This window comes from Cydia splendana, chromosome 16, assembly GCF_910591565.1.
Source record: "Cydia splendana chromosome 16, ilCydSple1.2, whole genome shotgun sequence".
Lineage (NCBI taxonomy): Eukaryota > Metazoa > Arthropoda > Insecta > Lepidoptera > Tortricidae > Cydia > Cydia splendana.
The window spans coordinates 1,360,715-1,386,944 of NC_085975.1; the positions used below are offsets into that span (position 1 = coordinate 1,360,715).

Consider the following 26,230-nt stretch of genomic DNA (forward strand, 5'->3'; position numbering starts at 1 on the left):
AGCGAAATCTTTCCGCAATCACCTTCAGAATGCTGTTTCGACTTTCCCTTACGCGACCCATTAGCGACGTAATTTTTTTACGCATAATCGCGTGTAAATCGTCCGTGTGTGCTTGGGCGAACATTCCTGATGCCATCCTATGTCCCTGATGAGGAATAACAGGATATCATCACCATCATCATCATCTACAGCAAATTTTCGGTTTTTCATTGTTTGTACGAGTTTAGAGAATTTTAATGTGGTGGCACAGTTTTAAAATAGGTACATAAATATGAAGCTATTTATTTTTCATGTCACTATAAGATGATTGATGTCACTGTAAATGTTGTATTGACTTGTGAAAGAGCCCTTGAAGTCTACTTAACTAGAATATTTATTGAAAATTTTGAATTTCAAGCGCAGAAACTTTTGTAGTCGAGTGTACAATGCGTCGGAAGGATGATCCTTTGAATTTGAGTAAGGAACAATATTAGTTGAATAATTTGTAAGTAATATTCGTTACTTGGGTACAGTCGCCATCATATATATCGGAGCGGCCAAGGTGCTCACAAATATCGGAACACGCCTCTATTGTCAGGGCGTTAGAGAGCGTGTTCAGATATTGTGAACACCTTGGCCGCTCCGATATATCTGATGGCGACTGTACATGCATAACTTGAGTTGTTTACGTAGAGTGCTATACCTAACTACCTGCCGTATTCGAACTTCAAGATATTCACAAGAGACGACACGTACTAGATCCATTCGAGATACGTTATAGTTTAGATATGAACTAGTTCTCTTTTGCAGCGCAATTCGGGCAACCAATGTCACTTTTACGTTAGATAGCGTAAGATATCTATTAGATGTGAATTGGATCTCTAAGTCATATCCTGAGGAAATCGTTCAAGACTGTTCAAGAGTATCTCCAGAATCGCGCAAATATCATATTTGACAGGTTAGATCTTAAACATATCGTTATCATATCTTGGTGATGTCTAAAAGATATCTAATAGATGTCTATTTCAAAATCCGAATCGGGCCCTACGTAAAAGTACGGTTCGGATTAAGATTAGTTAAGTACGAAAACTCCGGACAACGACATCTATTTTGATTTTAGCGACAGCAATGCAATTCAGTAATACGTAGTGTCGATTGCATTAATAAAAAATATAATTTATGTCAGGCCTTTAGCCCATAATAATACGAGTCAAAACGCTTCGGTCAATTATTTGCATAGAGCCCATAATGCATGGCTTCAGGAAAATTGTTACTGGCTAGTGCAGCTCGTATTAAGGTGCGACCACACCGCTGCTTAAAAAACAGTAACGCTACGGAATCGCAGTGACGCACCGTAACCGTACCATTTTTTTTGCGTGCCAACCACACCGCTGCTAAAAATACGCTGACGGTGCGGAATCGCAGTGACGTGCCGTAAACTTTACGATTTTAATAGGAAGGCAAACTTTACGATTTTAATGACATTTACGACGCGTCACTGCGATTCCGTACTGTCACCGTTTTTAAGCAGCGGTGTGGTCGCACCTTAATGCGAGCTGCACTAACAAAGCAATTAATCCCGCTTAAAGGTGCGACACCTTTAAGCGGGATTAATTTTAAAAATTGTTACAATTTAGCTTTTTACGATCGCTTAATTATTGGTGCGTGCGAACTGCACTGGGAAACATATCATAAAATGGTGGCCCGCGTTACTTATGCCATGGCGGTGGTACGTATCCCTCGGAGCGCGAGTCTGGCTACTACTCGGCATTCTTTGACACTGTCGACAAATCCACAACGACCAAACTTCACCCAAATTGCTGATATACAGACAACGCTTCCATTCCTTTCTCACCATTAATTTCAGAGCAACGTCACGCGTGCCTGCCTAGATGTCCGTGACATTGATTGCTATTAGGCACACCGCGAGTTGACTGTCGACCAGTATTACGAGACCTTTTTAGGGTTCCGTACCCAAAGGGTAAAACGGGACCCTATTACTAAGACTCCGCTGTCCGTCCGTCCGTCCGTCCGTCCGTCTGTCACCAGGCTGTATCTCACGAACCGTGATAGCTAGACAGTTGAAATTTTCACAGATGATGTATTTCTGTTGCCGCTATAACAACAAATACTAAAATCAGAATAAAATAAAGATTTAAGTGGGGCTCCCATACAACAAACGTGATTTTTGACCGAAGTTAAGCAACGTCGGGCCCCCGCCCGTCAGTACTTGGATGGGTGACCGTTTTTATAGATAATGGTACGGAACCCTTCGTGTGCGAGTCCGACTAGCACTTGACCGGTTTTTTAATATCACGTCGGTGGCAAATATACCCTCCCTTAGTAGGCCCGCTTCATGGTAAGCAGTCACCGTAGCCTATGGACGCCTGCAACTCTAGAGGTATTACATTACAATGCGCGTTGCCGACCCTTTAAAAACCTGTACACTACTACTTTTTTGAAGAACCCCATACTGTATACCCTCGGGAAAACCTCGGCAGAGAGCTCGTTCCACAGTCGGAGCGTCCGCGGCCATTTAAGGTGACAGTCCATTTCCAACGACAGCAGCCATTCATTTTACTACGGAAATTGACAATAACACCGACGCGTTCGTACTAGTAGTGCAGCTGCGGTCAGAAATGGAATGTTACCCTTAGGCTCTAGGGTCAAGGTATCTCACTAAAATGCCTCCAGATCTGGGCAGAAAATGACATGTTTGTTGTAGATTGCGCGCGTTATGCGAACCTTAATACAAATTTCGCTATTTAGATGCGCAATCTAGAGCAAACATTGTGGTTTTATCATTTATCTACGATTTTAAAAGGGTATGCTTACTTAATTATACTGGTTTTCCTGTATCCTAAGTCCCGGGTTAGTCAAGCGTTTGTAATGACCCCAGCAAAGGGACTTCCTGAGTCGCCCAAAACACTAAATTTCACTTACGCCCCACGTAATGAAGCGCAACCGGCCTGTTTTATATGCAGGCGAGTTCTTAAAACGTTATGTGGCTCTGACTTTATGGCATAAAGTAAATAGACTGGCTTGGCCAAACCGAGTCGTGGGTTCAAACCCAGGCTCGTACCAATGAGTTTCTTTATTTATAAATTGACCACTGACACCTGCAACGCCATCAAGGGGTTACGAGTACAAGTGCGATGTCGACCTTTAAAATAGGAGTAGATATACTAGTAGAAACTATTCCCCGATTCTGGCCCCACCTCTCAGTGGTCACCGATCCTGACCCCAGGGCCGATCCACCGCCCCCGCTGAACCTAAAAAAAAAAAAAAAAAAAAAAAAAAAAAAAAAAAAAAAAAAAACAAATAGCCCCCCATTTGAATTGATTGCGCTAGGTCTCAGCAGTGCCCGGCGCCTCCTTCAGGTACTTACGAAATACGCTAATTAAACAATACACCTTGCTCACCACGGTAACAATAGGCTTATCGACCCTTTTCTATTGTTCGATCTCGACTCGGGCGCGTTATTGTGTTACCGAGTATACTACCTGGATGGACCCTTCACCCACCGACGTCTTCATTCATGCCTTCTTTATGTGTGTATTATACTGTAGGTGTTTGTGATAGGTATTAGCGATAGGTATTTGCAATAGGTATTACCGATAGGTATTTGCAAAAGGTACTTATTTGCGATTCATTATCTTATTATCTTACAACCTCTTGGAGCTATTTCGATTTATAAGGAATACAGTTCTAACCTAACCTAACCTAATTAGAATTTACACAAGTAATCCGTCGGTAGCCTAAACTAACCTAAACCTTCTTTTACCAAACCTAACTTGACCAAACCTAACTAAAATCAACCTAACTTCTCATTTCAAACTAACCTGCTTTCACCTAGTCTTCGTTCAAGTTATGTTTGAACCTAAATACCTAAACTTCTTACCTATCCAAACTAAAGCATCCTACATATCGTATACATACTTACCTATATTGTGCATATTGTATTGTGTTATTTTATTTAGTTTTACCTATTTCTAACTCATTATTTTTGTCTGCGATAAATGCAATTCTACCTAATGTAGCCTTTTTTATTCTTAAACTTAGTATGTAAGTATGTCTCATTATCTAATACTATATGTTTATTTTCACATACATTTTTATGTTCTTTGTAACACGATAGAAAGTAAACTCGTAGCTACTTGTTTCTTTGTATTATTAAAATAATAACTAGGCGTGTGAGGCATTTCTTGTGCACTTGTTTTCATTGTTATAACAGCTTAATTGCTTTATTGATAGACGTCTATTATATTTTATGCTGACAATGGATTATTATGTGGATATAATTTGGGTTTGAGTACAGGGAGCGTCTGTTTAGATGAACTTGTTGAGACATGTTACTTTGTATGATTTTAAAAAAATAACGAGACGTGTCAACTGGTTTCAACATGATTTAGTCTAATACGTCGGCATTTCTTGTGTGTTGGTATTCATTGTTATAACAGCATAATTGCTTTATTGGTAGACATCTATTATATTTTATACTGACAATGGATTTATTGTTTCCTATTATGCTTTTGAATTTGGGTTTTAGTAAAGAGAGCGTCTGTATTAGATGAACCTGTTGAGACATGATTTGAACGATACTGTATCCTGCTCACTATCACAGTATAAAAGCCGAAGAGAAATGGCTTTGAGTAAGTATTACTGTCGTGGCAGTCCTCTGTATCAGAGCTCCTTGTATCTACTGCAGTATATAGAAATATAGTGTTAATTCAACAGTGAAGTGTTTAAGTGTTTATAGAAAGACCCAACAATGGATGTAAGTATGTCTTTTATTACCGTAACTTACTTTGTTTTGTTTTCACTTGTGTTCTTTGTGTTTTAATTATCAAGATTGTAGACAGTGTGTAAATTATTGTTTTATATTGTTTCAGTTCACTGAAAATACTTTCAAGAACTATTACTACCCGGATGATAATAAAGACGAATCAAGCGATGAAGAGGGTACGCTTGGTCTCAAAGTTAAACAAGCCATCGCAAAGAAACGTTCAGGAAACAATATCGATAGCTTCTTTGAACGACCTAAAAAGCAGTCTAAAGTTGTGAAACGGTCTTCAAATGTGAGCAAAAGTTCACCAGACGGTGTTGCAAACTTGTCATCCGGACAAGACGACGGGGCCTATGCATCACATTTGATTAAAATCGAGATATATGATATGCATAAAATCAAAAACGTCCCACCCATGGAACACTGGAAGCATGCGGACTTCAGATTGAAATATTTTGCGTTGGAAGACGATTTGGAGCTACAAAATACGCGAAATATTATTTATAACATAACAAAGCAATTAGCTTCTAAGGACAGTAGTGTGAAATATTTTATAGATAATAAGAAACAGTGATAGTTATAATTATTAATGATAGTAGTAGCTTAATGATTGTGTTAACGTATTTCTCATTTTTTACCTCTCCTTAAGTACATTTTCCATGTAACAGATTTTTTTGTGCCGTCTCGTTTTTTAAGTAACAAAGAATGTCAAGAAATATTTTGTAAATAATAAAATTAAAAAAAAAAAATGTGTGGTTTAAAAGGTCTTTGTATTATATGAAAAAATAAAAAATCTTATTCAAGTACACGTATTATTTTATTTCACAAAAAATGTTTTAAACATATTCCTTAATATAAGGTCATTACATACAGAATTATCAGAAAACAAACTTAGCATATCTGTCATAGTTTTTCCATGATATTTAAAATACAAATAAACTAGACAATATTCACCACAAACTGAAGTAAAATGGTTTTGAAGAGGTTTATTGTTATAAAACCACTGTCTGGTGTTTCTTTTTAAAAATAAGTTATGGTAACCTGAAGGTTTCCGTCCGAAGGAATCAAAATATTCTCCTATACCAGTAACATCAATGTGTATGGCAACCCAGTGAGAGCCTGGTTTCGTGTCAGGGTCCAAATTACTAACAATAAAGACAGGTAGATCGACCCAAATAGGTATTTTGTTAGCAGCAAAAACATTTGATTCAAAAAGTGGGTTTAATTTCTTCATACAAAATTGAATCTCATTAGTATCCATAATTACTTAATTAATAACAATTTATGTCTTGATGATGCTGCAAACAATGACTACAACAAAATAAAGTAAACGAAAGAAAACATTGTATTTATATAATTATGTTATTCAACTATTATAATCTACAGACACATCACGGTTTTTGTTTATTTCAATAATGTTGTCAAATTCTGCATACACGATACAATTAATGGTGCTAGTTAGAGCCGAATCAAAGCGTACTTCTATCCGAACACTTCCATGTCTAACAAGATTCCAGTGTGAAGTTGAACTAGCAGATAAATCAGGGGTTAAATCAAAACATAACAAACAATATCCTCCACCATAATCTGTTCTACTTATTCCATTACCTTCGTTGTGAAAATGAATACCAGTTCCAGAAAATAAGGTGTGATATGCCGCCGCTATTAAACCAGAACTAAATGACGGTTGTAATGTTTTAGAAGGAATTTCATGACCATCTACAAACAAACTAAATGAATTCATATTATAATTTTGAAAATTAAATGGATTCAAAGCTAAATTTCCATTAAAACCTGAATTTGATACAAATCCAATAATACAGCGTTTAGGAATTTGCCCGAGAAATATATTATCCAATGTTTTACCCTGGACCCCTGTTGGTATTGTGAGAACCTTAACTTCTGCTCTCGTAATGGGGTACTTCGCAGTCGTTGTTGCCAATACTTTTTGATGGGCTAACAAAACGCTAGGATTGATTTTTGTTCTTCTAACAATGAGACTAGCATCTGTTATTTGTACTTTAAGTTTTTTATCTTGATGACAAATTAAATTAAATGATTCTTTTGATCGGACTAACTTAATACGCAATTCAACACCATTTATCAAGAATTTCTCTTGGTTAAATATATCGCCATGCAAATGTCCAATCATTTCCACTTCCTTACTCTCTTTGATAAATTCTAGTCTTTTCTGAAATCCTTTGTTGTTGGCGTCAACGGTATCCATAAAACCTGGGGTATCCTCATACCATAACCCACAAGTAAGATGGGTTTTTTTGGCTGCCGGTCCATAGTTGAGAAGATTTTCCATATAAGCACGGTAAGCATATGTATTGTTTGGGGGTGATATGAGTTTTTGATTTAAATATACATCAAGTTGGTTGAAAAGGGAATGTAACCAGTTATTGGTGGGTCCAACTCCGGCATCTGCTTTTAATTTTGTCCCATCTTGATTCAATACTTTAGCAGTAATATGTAACATTGTGTGTGATAGATCAATGTAGTCATCTCCTGATCCAGGTACTTGAAATTCAATGGGGCCATCATCACTTAAAGATGAAATTGGTTTGTAATGAATCCAATGTCCGCTTTCAATACTTGTTTGAGTTGATGGAAGGGCAAATATATCTAATTCAGATTTTGCACATTCACATGAATGACTGTGTAGAAATGACATTATTTAACTTGAAAATATATCGTTATTTTTATTATTATTTCTACTTCCTCTTCGTCGCGATGCTTTTCGAGTAATGAGTGGTTCTCTTCTTTTATTCGACATTTTATACCCAGATCCTGACATGAGAGAATCAATTTTTTCATCAGCCTTTCTTTTTAGGTTAGCGCTCGCTTCCTTAAATCGTGATCGAATGGAACTATCCATAGGACGAGAATTTACCATATCAGTTAACAAACCAACTCCTGCCCCTAAGGTTTCTTTTCCAATGGTTTTTAAACCGCTAGATAACAAAGGGAGCACTGATCTAAATAGTCCACCCAAAAAACTGCCTATACCATGTCCTCGTTGATATGGAACTCCCTTATAGACAATACCTATCCCAGAGCCGGCTTGGTGTGAATAATAATGTTCGTAAGGACAAGAGACTGACGATCTGTTGTAAATCATTTTACTCGTTGAAAGTGTAGCTTCACGCAAGAAGATCCAAATTGAAATGGTACTCTGACACCAGTCGTTGTTCTTATATCTATTTCAATGGTATCGAACTCTCTTCGTAAAACTGGTACATAATGAGCGGGTGAGAAGATGTGAGTTTTATAAGCTCCATAAATGAACTTAGTTGGATCTAAAGGTATTATTCTGAGTAATGAAGTAATAACATCTCCGACTACTTGTGGGTGTATTATATCAGTATAAACAAATATTTGAGATGGTAAACCTAAATATAAATTTGCAGGGCTTTTTCCTAATGTATTTTGTTTTAAATTTGTTTTCGGTTTAAAACCCAATTGCAGACTTAGTATCGGAGTTGTAATGATAGATGTTATTTCTTTATTTGTTGTTGCTATTCCAACCAGTTTTGTTAATCCATCATATCGAAATTTCACGTTATTTTTTAACTGTGGGTTTTCATTAAACGCTTGAAGAAAATGATCTATATTATCATATGTAGTGGCTGGTATATGAGTTTTTATATCTACTATTTTTGTAGTTTTGTCGGTGGGTGATAACACCTTTTTCTTTAAATAAATGATGTTTTCGTGCTCTTGAACATTATACATGGAACAAGGATATTGAAATTCCACCAACCCAACTACCCATTCTCCATCCAATTTAATGGTCTTTGGTAATTTAGTTAAGAAATGTGCAGTCGTGTTATCCGTGTAGTAATCTGATGAACTATTACTTAACAAAGTTAGATAAAAACTATTTTCACTCATATTTTCTTTAAGTTTGATTCAGGTATCCAAGAATTAAATTTATTAGGATAACCTTGCCACTTAACTAGTATTTCCTTTCTGCCAGCAACTCGACGCGAGCGTATTATTTTATCAATTTTATACTCGTTGGAGGGGAGGTAAGTTACCTTTTGTAATTCTTTAGAATAAAATGTACCAATGATGGGTTCACCTTCTAAATCCTTTATTGTATAAACAACTCGTGGCGATCTGTTAATAATCGAATCAATAATAAATATTTCATCACTCCAATTACTTTCATAACCTTTTTGAAACACATGCTTATATTTAGTGATTCTAACATGATCACCTACATTTAGTTTTTTAGTTTCTAATGAAATTTGCCTATCTTTTTTGCGATCATATAAATTACACCAAACAGTCATAATATTATTAGAGCTAACATCAACTGGGCGCATTTTAATGCTAGAATGATAGCTATGGTTGTAAGAATGTAGAAGATCTTGTAATATATTTGTGTAGTTATATGTATTCTTATGAGTGAAGTAACGCCACATTTTCATTTTAAGTGTTCTTTGAAACCTTTCTACTATACTTGCTTTAATGTCGGGGTTATTAGTGGTATAATAATTAATATTTTTGCTCTTAAAGTAATCTCTAACCGCCTTTGAAACAAATTCTGTACCTTTATCAGATTGGATGTGACGGGGAACAGAGCTGGCTTCAGTAAATATGCTTTCAAAACATTGTTTAACAGTTGCTGAATCCTTCTTCTTCATGGCTCTTGCAAAAGCATATTTACTGAACACATCAATAACACAAAGAATATATTTATACCCATCATTATATTGACTATAAGTACTCATATCACTTAAATCAGCTTGCCAAAGTTCATTAAAGTTCGAGAGAATGTATTTATTTCTAGTAAATCGTCTATGAATAGGTTTATGCAGCGTGTGCGTATCTTGAGATTGTAACCATTTTTTCACTTCCTCTTTGTTCATTTGACCTTTCATTTCCTTTGATAAATTATTTAAACTGCTATAGCCAGCTGGATTAGAGACGTCATAATAGATTCTGTTAATATCTAATAAGGAGTCCATCTTTCCCACTCTATTTTCTTTCCGGATCGCTTTTGCTCCCGTGTAGCAAGAGGCGTAGAAGTATTATTATCTTTATCTGTTGAGGCTCTCGTCTTCACAGATGTGGAGGGGGTAAAGGGTTCAATCAAAGGAGTACCATTAATAAATGCTAAATTTGTAGGATTACCTATGCATGACCTAGGAACTTCGATATCTTTTAAAAGTAAAGCAAACACTTCCCATCCAATTGGCTTAGGACGTTTAAGACATCTAACGGTGTCGCTTACCAAATCAGTAATATTACTATTTTGAATGGTTTGGTTATTTATAACAACTTCACCAGTCTGTTTCCACCAAATTTTCGGTTTACTTGAAACAATGTAATCTAACAACGTTCGAGCTTTTTTTTCATAAGATTTAGGTAATATGTTTATAATTTTTGACGGACTAATTGGCATTAGTTCTTGATTTATTTCGCCAGGTGGTGTATTAAACGATGACGGTGTGGCTGCTTCAGTTACATTATCTGTAACTGACTCATTATTTTCAATCTCCTCCTTTTTGTTCACTTTTGTTTTTATAATATCATTACTTTCGTTGATGACTTGATCTACCCCCTCCATCACGATGGGTATTCTAAACGGTTTTCGATCTGTTTCAATAAAATGTAGAAATCTTTGTAATGCTTGAGAATATAACGTCCACTTTTCGCGATCATTCATTTTACTTTTAAGGATTTTTTGCATTTCTCCATCTAACCGAGATGAGGAATTTTCGGGTGGACTCTCATTCCTTTTCAGCCTTTCAATAAAATCTGATTCAACTAATAACATTTTTTTTGTGTTTTCCATTTTGTTTATGATAAAGAGTTCACTAAAGCACTTAAAACTGCACCTAAAATAATAGGTAGAAATGCACCTCCTTTTTGAACTATAACAGTTTTTCTTATTTTATGTTTCCCTTTCGAAACTAATTTTCTTAAAATATCTTTATATTTTTTTAGTCTCGTCTTTTCTTTTTTTTCTAATGGAATTTTCCCATTTAGGACGTTATAAATGCACTCACAAATAATGTTGATCTCTTCATCGTCACAAGATTTAAGTAATGCAGTACGATATTTGGGTTTAAGCAACTGCAATGCTTCAAGTAAATGTTTATATGTGTTTACTCTTGCATGCATCATGTAGAACTGACTAAAATATGGTGATTTTTATCATATTTAAACCCCTTTTTAGGTACATACACTGTGCAATGCCCATCAAACGGAAATATTTTTGTTTTAAAACGGCATATGTCATTTGTATTTTGTTTCAGGTCAATCATGAGGTAACCATGAGCCTCCTTTGTAGCATCTTTGTAGGCTTCGTCCACAAACTTTGAGTTTTCTGGGTAAACTTGTCGTGACAGGTAGCGTATTTGAGTTTTATCCCTGGGATTTTTAAAAAATACAATGTAGCTTGTATTCAATGAAATATCACGTTGACCTCTACCTTGATGAAATACGTTTTGTGTAATATAAAAAACACTTAAGTTTCTATGATGACTACCTTTCGTAAAAATGTCAACGATTCGTCCATCTGATTCTCTCATCAAATCATCTATAATAAGAAGTTTAGGTTTCTTCCCATCAAACATTGAAAAATCTGGTATTCCTTGACTATAATTTACATTTTCCAGATTGTAGAGAGGTTGCATTTCATCATAACACCAAATAATTTCATCAAATTCAACATTACATATCTCTTTGGAGTTATTCAAAAAGTTTGTAACAAATTGCGTTTTACCACACCCACTAGGACCTGCGACAATGGTGGTGAAAGGATGATAAAAGTGAATCATTATTAAATATCGTAATCTATGTGTATGTGTGTATGTGTGTGGGTGAGTGTTGATATGTTAACGGATGGACTTTAAATGGTAATATTCAGAAAGATGATTACTATTTAAACAACTCAGATATAGTAGACAAAAAAACAAAACAAAATGATTACGTAAATTTTTTTTTATTATTTATGATCACACTTTTAACATTATTTTTTTTGTTTCATATTTACAAAAATACCTTAAAAGATACAATAAAATAAAATTCATACATTTTTTTACATGTTTACAAGTAATACCTTAAAAAATATACAATGTACAAACAATAATTTGGAATTCGAATGTTCTGTGTGATTATATTACAACTTTGAAACTTTTTCATTATTGCGGTATTTTATAATGACCCCACGCTAGAGTGTCAGAAGAGTTTTCTAATAAGTACCGTTTTGTATCTTCATGCGATAATGATATTTTATTTATTTTTTGAGTGAATATTATATGTTTTATAGACTTAAATCTTAGCATTTGAGCGCGTTGCAAATTTTTATTAAATAAACACGTTTTGTAATTGTCAAGAGTAAATTTTTTTGTAACACATTTATTGACTCCTTTGGCTTTTGATAAAACACCGTATTTTTCGGTTTTCTCATCATTCTCGTCATATTTTTCAACATCTAAGGTATACATTTTCGATCTCAGACCTACAAACTCTTTTAAAATTCTACCATTATTTTCATCTTTGAAAAACCCTAATCGCTTTTTATTTATTAACGGCAAATCATATTTATTGTTAGGAGGATAGTCAGATGTATCAAAATATAAATTAAGATCTGATTTTATATCTGCGTAATAATTTTCCGTGAAAATTTGATATACTAAGCTATCAGTATCTGTATAAAGAAGCTTAAGATTGTCTGGATATTTGGTTTTCATGTAGCTGTAGTGAAAGTCATACATCAAAGTTTTCGATATATCTAATACGCAAAATCCCAGATAAATCGGTTTATTATAAAATATTTTAGTTTTATTCAATTGAACGGCCACTAAATTCTCAGAGAATATGGATAAACTATGGAACTCAGGTTTCGCTATCAAAGATTGAACCCCCTGCGTTTTTCCTCGATTTTCCCAGTGATTTAATAATTTGACATTTACGCGTTTTGCAACATTTTCCATGGTTTTACCGAACACTGAATTATTCATTAGTTTAAAGAAATCTTTTTCAAAATCGGATGATGCCTGTGATCGCATGTGGGTGTTCAAATCTATGTAACTTTTTAACCACATAGACTGCTGAAATTTAAGAATGCGATGGATTTTACTCAATTTCAAACCATTCTTCAAACACTGTTTTAGATTTCTATAATGAATGACATAATTCGTTTTTTTATTTAAATTAAGAATTAATTTTTTTTCTTTGGAATTACCCAAACAAACGTTTTCAGGACAAAATGGCAAATCTGAATGAGAGTCATGCAACTCGTTAGGGTATTCGAGATCAACTTCTAAAATTAAACCATGATCAGCGTCATCAGATATATTAAAGTCAGTATCTGTATTAACCCATTCAAATTTACCGGTAGGAAGACATTGAGACATAGCCCACCCGTAAAGGTTATTTGCATCAAAGTACATAAGAAATGACGATGGGATATTTTGATTATAATCTTCCAAAAAAATATTATTAGCCTTCGCGTATCTATTACTACATTGTGATATGCCACCTCGAATATTTTTTGATATAAAAGCTATTTTATCGATATCAGTTAGGAGTTCTAGTTTTATTTTTGTAGTTCTTAACATTGCATCCCAACTTAATCCCGGAGCAGTATAATAATGAGCGGGGTCTAATCCATACGTCTTAAGACAAAGGTTTCTAAAATTTTCAAATATATCAGTTAGTAATAGAACATCAGTTTTTAAATATAAATCAGAATAATCACCCATATTTTTGCATTGAAAATGAGACCAAACATCTTTTGCGTGATCATAATCCTCTTCTGAGATGTGACTATCAGACAAGGAACTAAAGAAATCATCTTTAGAGGGAAGAGCTGTTAAGTTTAAAGAATCGTATGATGACATGTGTTCATAGGGATAGACACCCTTTCGTAATAAGCGTTTAAAATCCTCCTCGCATGAAAAATTCAATTTTAATTCATGAAATTGTTCAGGCAACAAGTTTTTTGCCAATTTGTCAAGACTACTGGACATAAATTTAAGTGAATCGACAAATCTCAATTTAATTGTGCGATTATTTATTTGTAAGCTCTTAGAAAATGAAATGTATTTCTCTTTGTTCTCTGGAATCAGTTCAATGTCGCCTTCCGCCAAACCAAGCCCATGCACTATAAAATGACTATCATAGTTACACAAATTATGGAAAAATACAGGTACAAAATTAGGTGCCCTGTATTTTTCAGAACAAAATGTATGTGCCACTCCTTCATAAAGACCAGTATGGTAATTATAGGAAATGACTGAATCCTCGTTTAAATTTTTATCACAAATATAACATGTACTACTCTGAGCAATATGCACATTATTTGCATTAGATAAAGGCAATGGAGTTTTTACAAAAGTATTTCTCCTACAAATGGCCTTTAAGTCTTGTTCCATATACTTCATAAATTCCTGGGTGCAATTTTTGCCTTTATATGTTCTGTACACTGACAATTTATCATTATAAGAACATTTAATGTAGTATCCAAAACTATATACCTCATGTTTTTGTACATTTGTTGTTGAGGATGTAGTAGGATTAATTGTACCTGTTTGAATCGGGTTTAGAAAGGCCTCGAAATCAGCATAAATAACAAAAGGTACCCTTAATTTACGTTCATAATTATCGAAAGTAAGTATATTGGAGGAAACGTTTTCATTGAACCAGTTTTTCTTTTTATCCTGTTCTGAAGGTAAATGTGTACAAACATGGAAACAATCGTTTCTTTGATGATTCATTAAATTGTTGCGAGTTGTAAAGTTCGACAAACAACCATCACAAATATGTGCAGCATGCTGTGTATTTGATAATTGTTTAGATACTAACCTAGATAAATTTTTGATATAGCAATAATGCCCCTTACTGTCTTTGGATATGTACAATAAATTCAAGTGGGTAGCTTTTTTGCACTTTGTTACGTGTAATGGGCCTACTACGTCATGTTTTTTACTTTTCGAATTGTATTCAAGACCAAAAACGTTTATACTTATATCATTCATTTTTTCAAATTTTTGAATATCTCCAACCTTAAGTGGGAAAGTTAAATTTCTAAAATTTAATTTATTTTTATGCGCTATATACGATTTCGCAGTGTTTGAACGATGACTTGTAGGTGGATACAAGCCTGACAATACAGCCCATCTAAAACATTCATGATCATTATTTTTTACATTAATAACTGCTTTTCTGTTCTGAATATCACGTGGTAATTCGATATAGGAAGAACCACGCAATGGATTAAATTTGTTTACATTGACATCTAGATAGTTAAATTTTACTAAACTCCATCCACTGTCTTTTCTCTCAAAGTTAAATAATTTTGTTAATATATCTTTAACAACTGACTCGAAAATATCATCTTTGTCGCTGCTAACATCAACTACATTGTTACATAATTGGAAATCAAATGTATTATTTACTTGTTTGCTCTCTTGAGTAAAATCCGCATTCAAAATAAAGTTTACTTTTAAAGCATGGTGATCAGTGAGGGAACGATCCAATAATGCAAAGATTTTCTCTTTATTTCCTAGTAAAATGGATTCGGGAGTAAATGGTTGGTGAACATTTTCATTTAATAGTATTCTGTAAGTGGCCACCCTATTCTTAAAAGCATTTTCAATTAACTGAACATTAACCCATTCAATGTCAGCCCTTAAAACATTATTTTTGTGAAGATTACTATTTAAATGATTTTTAAAATATCTTTTAGAAACAAACTTATTACACACAGAACATTCAATTTCATGATTATTATTTGTACTCACAATGACATCGGGAACTGGTTCGGATGATGTTGATGCTACAGGTTCAGCAGCTGCTGAACGGTTTTTCTTCACCAAGAATTCTTCGGTCTCCAAAACTGCAGCTGTCCTTTTTACTCCCCGTCCTATTTGAGAAGATCTATAACAATACATAATAAACATAAATATCTTAATGTCAGATAAAATAAAAATAATTACTAAAACGGTTGGTTGTATATACTAACGTAAGTCTTTTCGACACTGCTGGCAATAGGCCCGCATCATCAAAACTCCATCAATCACATCTGATGACTGAGTATTCCCCTTGGAATTTTTGATATGCCCATCACATGGTGTATAATACGGTATAATATCAGAATCTTCCAGTAACGAGTGAGGTAATTTGTTTGATATATACCACATTCTTATATTTCTATGAAAATATGCTAAAATAAATTCTTTACTTAATTCCTCAATCTTATTACGAGGCAAAGTGAGACCAATATGATAGTAAGTAAACACCATTATGGAAAAGGATATCACAGTACAAGCACGGCACCAAAACACTGAATGATATGAACTCGAGATACCCCGCTTATATAACCAGCACTCTCCCACCCCACGTTTATCCTAACAATAAGTTCTGGTCACAACAAGTTAGGAGGAACCCATCCTTTGTTAAACAGGTACTGGTTAAGAGTTATAAACATGTATGAACAGGAATACTTTTACTTACGCCTCTCGATGTAGTTGGCTCACAAGACGGGCAGCCTCGCATAGATCTTCATTTTCTTCTATTTCTTCACAGAGTCTGATAAGTTCAAGATCGTAGACATCACAACTCAAAGAGTCCATTATGAAATGAGAAATCATACAGTGCTTTCTTTCATTTAAATAGTTGACTACAGGTATAAGATTTCTAAGAGTGGGGACTGTAATCTTTACAAATGAGAAGTATTAAATTAAAACTTGTTGTAATGTGATACAATAAAAATAATCTGTTACATGGAAAATGTACTTAAGGAGAGGTAAAAAATGAGAAATACGTTAACACAATCATTAAGCTACTACTATCATTAATAATTATAACTATCACTGTTTCTTATTATCTATAAAATATTTCACACTACTGTCCTTAGAAGCTAATTGCTTTGTTATGTTATAAATAATATTTCGCGTATTTTGTAGCTCCAAATCGTCTTCCAACGCAAAATATTTCAATCTGAAGTCCGCATGCTTCCAGTGTTCCATGGGTGGGACGTTTTTGATTTTATGCATATCATATATCTCGATTTTAATCAAATGTGATGCATAGGCCCCGTCGTCTTGTCCGGATGACAAGTTTGCAACACCGTCTGGTGAACTTTTGCTCACATTTGAAGACCGTTTCACAACTTTAGACTGCTTTTTAGGTCGTTCAAAGAAGCTATCGATATTGTTTCCTGAACGTTTCTTTGCGATGGCTTGTTTAACTTTGAGACCAAGCGTACCCTCTTCATCGCTTGATTCGTCTTTATTATCATCCGGGTAGTAATAGTTCTTGAAAGTATTTTCAGTGAACTGAAACAATATAAAACAATAATTTACACACTGTCTACAATCTTGATAATTAAAACACAAAGAACACAAGTGAAAACAAAACAAAGTAAGTTACGGTAATAAAAGACATACTTACATCCATTGTTGGGTCTTTCTATAAACACTTAAACACTTCACTGTTGAATTAACACTATATTTCTATATACTGCAGTAGATACAAGGAGCTCTGATACAGAGGACTGCCACGACAGTAATACTTACTCAAAGCCATTTCTCTTCGGCTTTTATACTGTGATAGTGAGCAGGATACAGTATCGTTCAAATCATGTCTCAACAGGTTCATCTAATACAGACGCTCTCTTTACTAAAACCCAAATTCAAAAGCATAATAGGAAACAATAAATCCATTGTCAGTATAAAATATAATAGATGTCTACCAATAAAGCAATTATGCTGTTATAACAATGAATACCAACACACAAGAAATGCCGACGTATTAGACTAAATCATGTTGAAACCAGTTGACACGTCTCGTTATTTTTTTTAAAATCATACAAAGTAACATGTCTCAACAAGTTCATCTAAACAGACGCTCCCTGTACTCAAACCCAAATTATATCCACATAATAATCCATTGTCAGCATAAAATATAATAGACGTCTATCAATAAAGCAATTAAGCTGTTATAACAATGAAAACAAGTGCACAAGAAATGCCTCACACGCCTAGTTATTATTTTAATAATACAAAGAAACAAGTAGCTACGAGTTTACTTTCTATCGTGTTACAAAGAACATAAAAATGTATGTGAAAATAAACATATAGTATTAGATAATGAGACATACTTACATACTAAGTTTAAGAATAAAAAAGGCTACATTAGGTAGAATTGCATTTATCGCAGACAAAAATAATGAGTTAGAAATAGGTAAAACTAAATAAAATAACACAATACAATATGCACAATATAGGTAAGTATGTATACGATATGTAGGATGCTTTAGTTTGGATAGGTAAGAAGTTTAGGTATTTAGGTTCAAACCTAACTTGAACGAAGACTAGGTGAAAGCAGGTTAGTTTGAAATGAGAAGTTAGGTTGATTTTAGTTAGGTTTGGTCAAGTTAGGTTTGGTAAAAGAAGGTTTAGGTTAGTTTAGGCTACCGACGGATTACTTGTGTAAATTCTAATTAGGTTAGGTTAGGTTAGAACTGTATTCCTTATAAATCGAAATAGCTCCAAGAGGTTGTAAGATAATAAGATAATGAATCGCAAATAAGTACCTTTTGCAAATACCTATCGGTAATACCTATTGCAAATACCTATCGCTAATACCTATCACAAACACCTACAGTATAATACACACATAAAGAAGGCATGAATGAAGACGTCGGTGGGTGAAGGGTCCATCCAGGTAGTATACTCGGTAACACAATAACGCGCCCGAGTCGAGATCGAACAATAGAAAAGGGTCGATAAGCCTATTGTTACCGTGGTGAGCAAGGTGTATTGTTTAATTAGCGTATTTCGTAAGTACCTGAAGGAGGCGCCGGGCACTGCTGAGACCTAGCGCAATCAATTCAAATGGGGGGCTATTTGTTTTTTTTTTTTGTTTTTTTTTTTTTTTTTTTTTTTTTTTTTTTTTTTTTTAGGTTCAGCGGGGGCGGTGGATCGGCCCTGGGGTCAGGATCGGTGACCACTGAGAGGTGGGGCCAGAATCGGGGAATAGTTTCTACTTATACTCCATCCTTAAAGGTTTGAAGTCCGTATCGGTTAGCCAGGATAAATCTGCTCTTAATTTTTTTTCAATGTTAATTTTCCATATTCCTACATTCCCTACTATAATTATTATTAATGCGAAAATAATTCTGTGTGTCTATCTGTCTGTCTGTTACCTCTTCACGCGTACACCGGTGAACCAATTTAGATGAATATTTTGTATAGAGATAGTTAGAGACCCGGGTAAGGATAAGTATAGGATAGTTTGTATCAGTCATCATATTATATAAATGGCTCCTTAAGCCAGTTGAGGGTAGATGAAAACATTACACGGTTAAATAATGTAGATTAAAGTCAGCTCGTTCAGTGACTGGTCCAGGCGGTTTTGTAATTGGTCGGTTAACCAATAAATATTATAAGTAGGTACCCGAAAATGTACAAATTGTTTGTTTAGTTTTATTTAAATACCTAAAGATACAGACTATATGTAAATATACATACCAAGCCATTCCCTCACTCCGTAGTTTCCTTTAACGTAATTTCCTGGAAAGCAACTAGCTATTGTTTATTCATTTGTAAAATAGATATTAGGGAGGGAAGCGAACAAGTCCGTTGACTTTATAATCCTGAACGACAATGGAAATGAGTGGAGGTGACTCGCATATGGTTATAAAAATTTTGAAATACTTGAGAGGAAAGTGCACCACCGCTTCTCTATACAAACGTATATCCCATTTACCTCTCTGTCTATTAAGATTATGAAAAACATTTTAATACAATTTAATGTCTTATAATATTACCCACAGCATTGTTTATGAGATTAGAAAGTTTGATTTGTCACTCATTTTATTGGGGATTACTAAATTGATGGATGCAGCGGCGGCAACAACGACGCCGCAAAGGTACAACAGGCTGGGCTTAACCCTTAAATGGTCACCCTACGAAAGCACCGGCTTTTTAAAGTAAAACTAGGAGTTTTACGTCGATTTAGGACTAATTACGGGAAATTTGAAAGAAGTCGTTCCAAAAACTCGGTTCAATTCACATCTAAAGCACATTTGAGCAAAACGTATTGTAGGTATAAGCCACGCGTATTACGCGATTTGCGGGACAGTCTCTAGAAATAATGTTGTGGGCATGTTTATAAGAAGTTCTTTATAACGGACAAAATCCATTTAAGGTTAAAAGTCGGAATCTAATCTCCAGCCTGACAATCCAAAAACAATTAGAATGTATAATCTTGATCTAAAACAACTTAATAGATAAGGGTAGAAATTCCTTATAAAATTACGATGCCTTTGCGACCGCGACCCTCATCTACGCCACTATTTCAATATCGACAATTATTGCGTTCAGTTCAACAAGGTTGGTCCAATTCAAAGGTAATTTCAACAATTCCTATAGGTACCTAAAGGTAGGAATTGGAGATATCTACCTATGTAGGTGACCTGAATCTCGAGGTCTCACTTATGTATACAAGCCAGATGTTTCAAATTCGATATTAAAAAATATTCCAGGGAGGCAGATAGGTGCTTTTTGAGCGTTGTTTCATGTGCTAGGTACTATTGATGTTGACATTTGTATCTACAAGGTATTCTAAACATAAGGTAGGTACATTTTACATGAATAATACCTAATAAAATAACTGATGGTTAAAACTACTCAACTCAAATGCAAGCATGATAACCTTCTCCCCCATTCCATACACCGTGTCCCGCACTTAAAATTATTAGTTTGGCTTAAGTCGACGAGAACTTTGCCGAGCCTTTACGTATTATCTACACTAATAAACAAGGTCGCTATTCCCACACGTCGCCTTAAGAAGTCCATTACAGTATGACCTCTGTACGCATGGTTGTTTGGGCCCGTTTTTTTTCGTCATACTTTGACAAAATTTGGTGGATTGATATAGGTAGTTGCCTGTTTTGTACATAATAAGTGCACTTACAACATTATTATGTTTGTGTGTTAGGAAAACGTATAATATTTTCGTAACTAAACAGAAAAATACATACACAGAACATCTAATCACCTGACACTTTGTTTAATAATAAAGTACCTAAGGGGGCCCTCTCAGCCGCTTGGATTGACTACAAGAAGGCCTATGATTCGGTGCCTCATTCATGGCTGGGGAGGGTCTTAGAGCTGTACAAAGTTGATGCAGCTTTGAGAGCCTTCCTAAGCGCGTGTATGGGGCAGTGGACCACAGTCCTTCGTCAACCAGGAGGCGGGGATGACCGACCTGGACCACAGGATTTTATAAGGATTGAGCGAGGAATATTTCAGGGCGACAGTCTGAGTCCGCTATGGTTCTGCCTAGCTCTGAATCCCCTCAGCACCTTGCTGAAGGATTTGGGACTAGGTTGCCGGCTTCGGAGAGAGGGTGAAGTTATTTCTCACCTTCTGTACATGGATGACCTCAAATTATTTGCACCAAATACCCAAGGCTTGTTGGAGCTACTGAAAACCACCGAAGTCTTCAGTAGTGCCATCAACATGGAGTTTGGTGTCGATAAATGTGCGGTTATGCATGTACAGCGGGGGAAGGTTGTAAATTCAACAAATTTACAACTTTCTGAGACAATGTCTTTCAAGTCTATCTCTGAATCAGATACCTATAAATACCTTGGTATGTCACAGTCGTTGGGTATTGAGGACGAGGGTATTAGACGGTCGGTGAAGGAGCGCTTTTTCAGTCGGCTCACAAAAGTCCTTAACAGTCTTTTGTCAGGAGGCAACAAAGTGCGCGCCTTCAACGCCTGGGTAATGCCTCTTCTCACATACTCCTTTGGCATACTAAGGTGGACTCAGACCGAGCTGGACGCCCTGGATCGGAGGGTCCGATCACTGCTCACCACACATCGCATGCTACACCCACGCTCGTCAGTTATGAGATTGTACATCCCACGGAAGTGTGGAGGCCGAGGCTTCCTAAATGCCAAGGATCTCCACAACCGCGAGGTGTACAATCTCAGGAATTATTTCCTTAACAACGAGTGTGGGATGCATCGTGATGTGGTGGCAGTAGACAGGAACCTAACGCCGCTCTCCTTGGCAAACGAGAACTGGCGCTAACCTGTGGTACTAAGTACTGCGGATCGCAAGGCGGCATGGGAGAGTAAGGCGCTACACGGGCGGTTCTACAAGGCCCTCACGGGACCCGATGTGGACCTGCTCGCGTCGGTGAACTGGTTACGATTCGGGGACCTCTTCGGAGAAACCGAGGGTTTTGCCTGTGCAATTGCGGACGAAGTGATGATGACGAACAACTATCGGAAATATATCCTGAAGGACGGTACGGTCGACATTTGTCGGGCATGCCGCCGTCCCGGAGAGTCACTCAGGCATATCATTTCCGGTTGTTCTCATCTTGCTAACGGTGAGTACTTGCACAGACATAATCTCGTAGCCAGGATTATTCACCAGCAACTTGCTCTTCTATACGGCCTTGTGGACCGCGAAATACCGTACTACAAGTACTTGCCTGCGCCTGTTCTCGAGAATGGTCGTGCCACGCTCTATTGGGATCGCTCTATCATCACTGACAGGACTATTGTTGCCAATAAGCCTGACATCGTGCTGATAGACCGATCGCAGCGCCGGGCCGTGCTCGCCGACGTCACCATCCCCCATGATGAGAATCTCGTGAAGGCCGAGAAGGAGAAGTCCAGCAAGTACCTAGACTTAGCTCATGAGATTACCGCCATGTGGGATGTTGACTCGACGATCATTGTTCCGATAGTCGTGTCAGCGAACGGTCTCATAGCAAAGAGTCTCGACCAACACCTAGAGAGACTCTCGCTGGGTGGCTGGATCAAGGGTCAGATGCAGAAGGCGGTAATTTTGGACACGGCGCGTATAGTACGTCGGTTCCTCACTCTGCGGCCCTGACCACCGGCAGCTTGGGCCAAGCCCCGCTGCCGGCGGCACCCTAGGTTAGGTTTTTTATAATGTGTTTATATGTATTTTTTATTGTTTTGTAAGTGTTTTTATATTTTACTTTTATATTCATATTATAACAAACCTAACTTAAGACGAAAAATAAATAAAGAGAATAAAAGTACCTAAAATACACAAATCAAAATTTTTGATATGAATTATTTGCCGCAAAATTCAGAAATGACAGTTAAAGTCTGACAACGAACAAAACTTCCCATACGAAGCTGTTTTGAAGTCTGTGTATACAAGAAAAAATATTTTTATAATTAAGTTAATGTATACCTATAATAGTTGCTAAACATTGTACCAACTTTTGTAGTTTAGTAAAAGCGATTCCTTACAAATGTAAGGAATCGCCTTTACTCGCCAAGCAACGTTATTAAGGCGCAGAGAGTTGGTGAGTTACCGAAAATCTCGGGAACTACTCAACCGATTTGCCAATCCGGTACAAGTTGGGCTCGTTTCGAAGTTACCGGTTTCGTTGTTTGAAAGAAACTTGGGTTCATCGTGGTTGATATCGTTGTTATGTTTTGATTAGTTACTTTTGATGAGTTTTGTTTGTTATAATCTGTAGATGTCATATACTGAAGAAAAAGTGACCAAGGCCTCCGGTGGCCGAGGCCGGAATCGAACTGGTGTTTTCAGCTTACGCGTCTGACGTCCTGGCCACACAGTCACCAGTTTTACATTAATATCAGTTTATTATTGTGTTTTCGTCTAATAAAAGCAAAAAATGACAAATTCAGAATCTTCCCTTACGTACTAATCTTGTAACGATTACAAGCGTCTCTAGGCTATAGTTTTTGCTTGACACAGAAAAATATAACTTTTTTCCTGTGTTTACTTATAGAGCCTTATAAACTGAAGTAAATGTCATAAGAAAAAGTGACCAAGCCTCCAGTGCCCCAGGCTGGAATCGAACCAGCGTCCTGCCAAAGTCAAGACTTGCCCAATTTGCATACTAAAAGCAAAGACAGGTCAAATTCAAAAACCTTTCCTTTTTTCCTGTGTTTACCTTAGTATATAATACCCAAAAAAATACAAATGAAAATGAGTACATCAAAAACCCGTCACGAAGGAGATTCTTAACGTTGGAGAGTGTAATAGAGCCTTAATTAAAACCGTTTGGTGCGCATTACCGGTTATCCCACTTGATTAACCCCGCGTTTCGGGAGGATCGTAAAAAACTCGGCGAAATGACGAACGCACCTCGGGGTATAAGGTGTTGGTTACATTGAGAAAGAAAATATATATTTTTTGAAACAAGAACCAGATATAAAATTATACCTGATGGTTCTTGATGAGACATAATTTTATGTCTAATCATCATCTTCCTTACGATGGCCTGGCATTTTGTCACGGCTCATGGGAGCCTAGGGTCCGCTTGGTAACTAATCCCATGAATTGTCGTAGGCCTAGTGCGAAAGCGAATGCCATCTGACCTTCCAACCCAGAGGGTAAACTAGGCCTTATTGGGATTATTCCGGTTTCCTCACGATGTTCTCCTTCACCGAAAAAAGACTGGTAAATATCAAACGATACTTTGTATAAGTTCTGAATAACTCATTGGTACGAGCCGGGGTTTGAAACCACGGCCTCATTAATGGGCCCTGGAAGGAAAGTGCCTTAAAACACACATTGCAGTTTTGCACATTGTAGTTTTTCCTCAGTCACCGGTTTACCACGAACCGGGTTCGAAACGTCGGGATGTAGTAAAAAATCAATTTTCGCGATATAATCCGTTTTAATAGTTTTGTTTCATAATACCTATATAACTAGGAGTCGAAGTGGTCGCCTTGGTCGAAACCGGCCGGAAGAATCATCATCATCATCATAATACCTAGTAGAAATTAATTGTACTTATGAACACCGGTTACGACAGACATGTCTCTTAATGTTAAAGTGTCTAATCTAAATTGAAATCGCTCCTCAATTCATAAGGGCCAAGATAACGTTCGTAACATTGGTCGGAAATGGTTTTTTAACTAAAACCTATAAAACCGTGAGGGCATTAACAATGAGAATGACCAATGAATTGGAAACGATAATATTTATCACCGGATATAAGTTGCATCGTAAACGAAAGACGATTAATATTGTGAGATGACGTAAAAATTGCTTTTTCTTTATGCTTTACTGACAAATATCTGGGTGACCGAGCTTTGCTCGGAAAACATATAAAAACTCAAAAATGCGCGTTTTCCCAGAGATAAGACCTAGCTAGATCGATTTATCGCCCCCGAAAATCCCCATATAGCAAATTTCATTGAAATCGTTAGAGCCGTTTCCGAGATCCCCGAAATATCTATATATGTAAAAATAAATAAATATACAAGAATTGCTCGTTTAAAGGTATTAGAATATGTATCATGATAGGTCAAAACTTTGCTAAAGGGGCCCACTGATTAACAGTCTGCGCGGACGGTATCGGCCTGTCAGTTAGAAACAGAAATAGAAAAAAAATCAAGATAGTGAAACTTAATAAATAAATTTCACGAAAATTATTTTGAACATCCATGAGTTAATCCATTGATGTGTTTTATCCAAACATACTTAAAATCTGATTAAAAAGACGTAAGTGCTGGGAAAATACGCGCTTTTACTGGTATGATTATTTATATCGTATGAAGGTAAAGAGTGTTTTTTTACCTATAAGTACTTTAGTGTGAACGCCTCCTAGGTAATATTAGAAGCGGTGTCAAAACAATTTCCCCGGGACATTTTACTGCCATTTTAAATGAAGAACGCCTGACAACACAAAAAAGTTACCCATTTTCCCCCCAAAAAAATTAAGCAATATCCCGTCCATATTATCTTCAACGCAAATTAACTTCGTGAATTTATAACTTATAACTTCTTTACTTAAGGACTCTCGCTTTTGGACAATACTTGTTTATAAAAGTTCTGAAATTGACGCATTGTTTAAAAATACACTTTCCAACTCAAATTTAAACCTTATTTTAAAAGTCTAAGGTTGGTTTTTGCTTAAAGGATGGAGGTTCGATAGTGACAGGCAAATTTACGGTTTTTTAGAAGAAAACATGTCTTTTTTTAAAGGGGATAACGAAGTTTTGATGAGGAGTTTACTTATAGTCGAACCGTACTGGAAATATTTTCAACTGGCGGAACAAAAAATAAAGGTTTCAAGTTTTATGTTTCTTTCTGATTCTGATTAGTTTGTTGGTCAAATTACCCCAAAGATGTCGTTGTTCCTGACGCAAACTAGGTAACAGTAATGTTTGATAGAGCCTATAAGTATTTACCTATGAAACTTAAAACGATGTCATATAGGGACTGTGCGGCTGTGCGCGTTGGAGAGTCTGCCATTTTGTGGTGCTACCATCTACCGGTCTCGTCGGTACGTTTCCTTGTGCATAGTAGGTTCTGCCATCTTGTGGGCTACACTGAAAGCATAAACGTCACATTTACGCCTCGCGCCAAAAATCTAACGGCTCCTATGTTGCCCCCTATATTTCATGCACGCCCCCTATTTATTGGCTAACTCCAATAAGTCCTAAGTTTCTCTGGG

General features: G+C 36.1%; 1 long non-coding RNA gene across 1 annotated transcript in view; it reads left to right on the forward strand.

Annotated features, from left to right (window-relative positions):
- The first annotated feature begins 2,208 nt into the window (after positions 1-2,208).
- Positions 2,209-26,230, forward strand: part of LOC134798134 (uncharacterized) — a 172,773-nt gene continuing 148,751 nt past the window's right edge. Inside the window, exon 1 of the long non-coding RNA XR_010145158.1 lies at positions 2,209-2,296. This is a non-coding gene — a long non-coding RNA (uncharacterized LOC134798134). The remainder of the gene's footprint in view (positions 2,297-26,230) is intronic.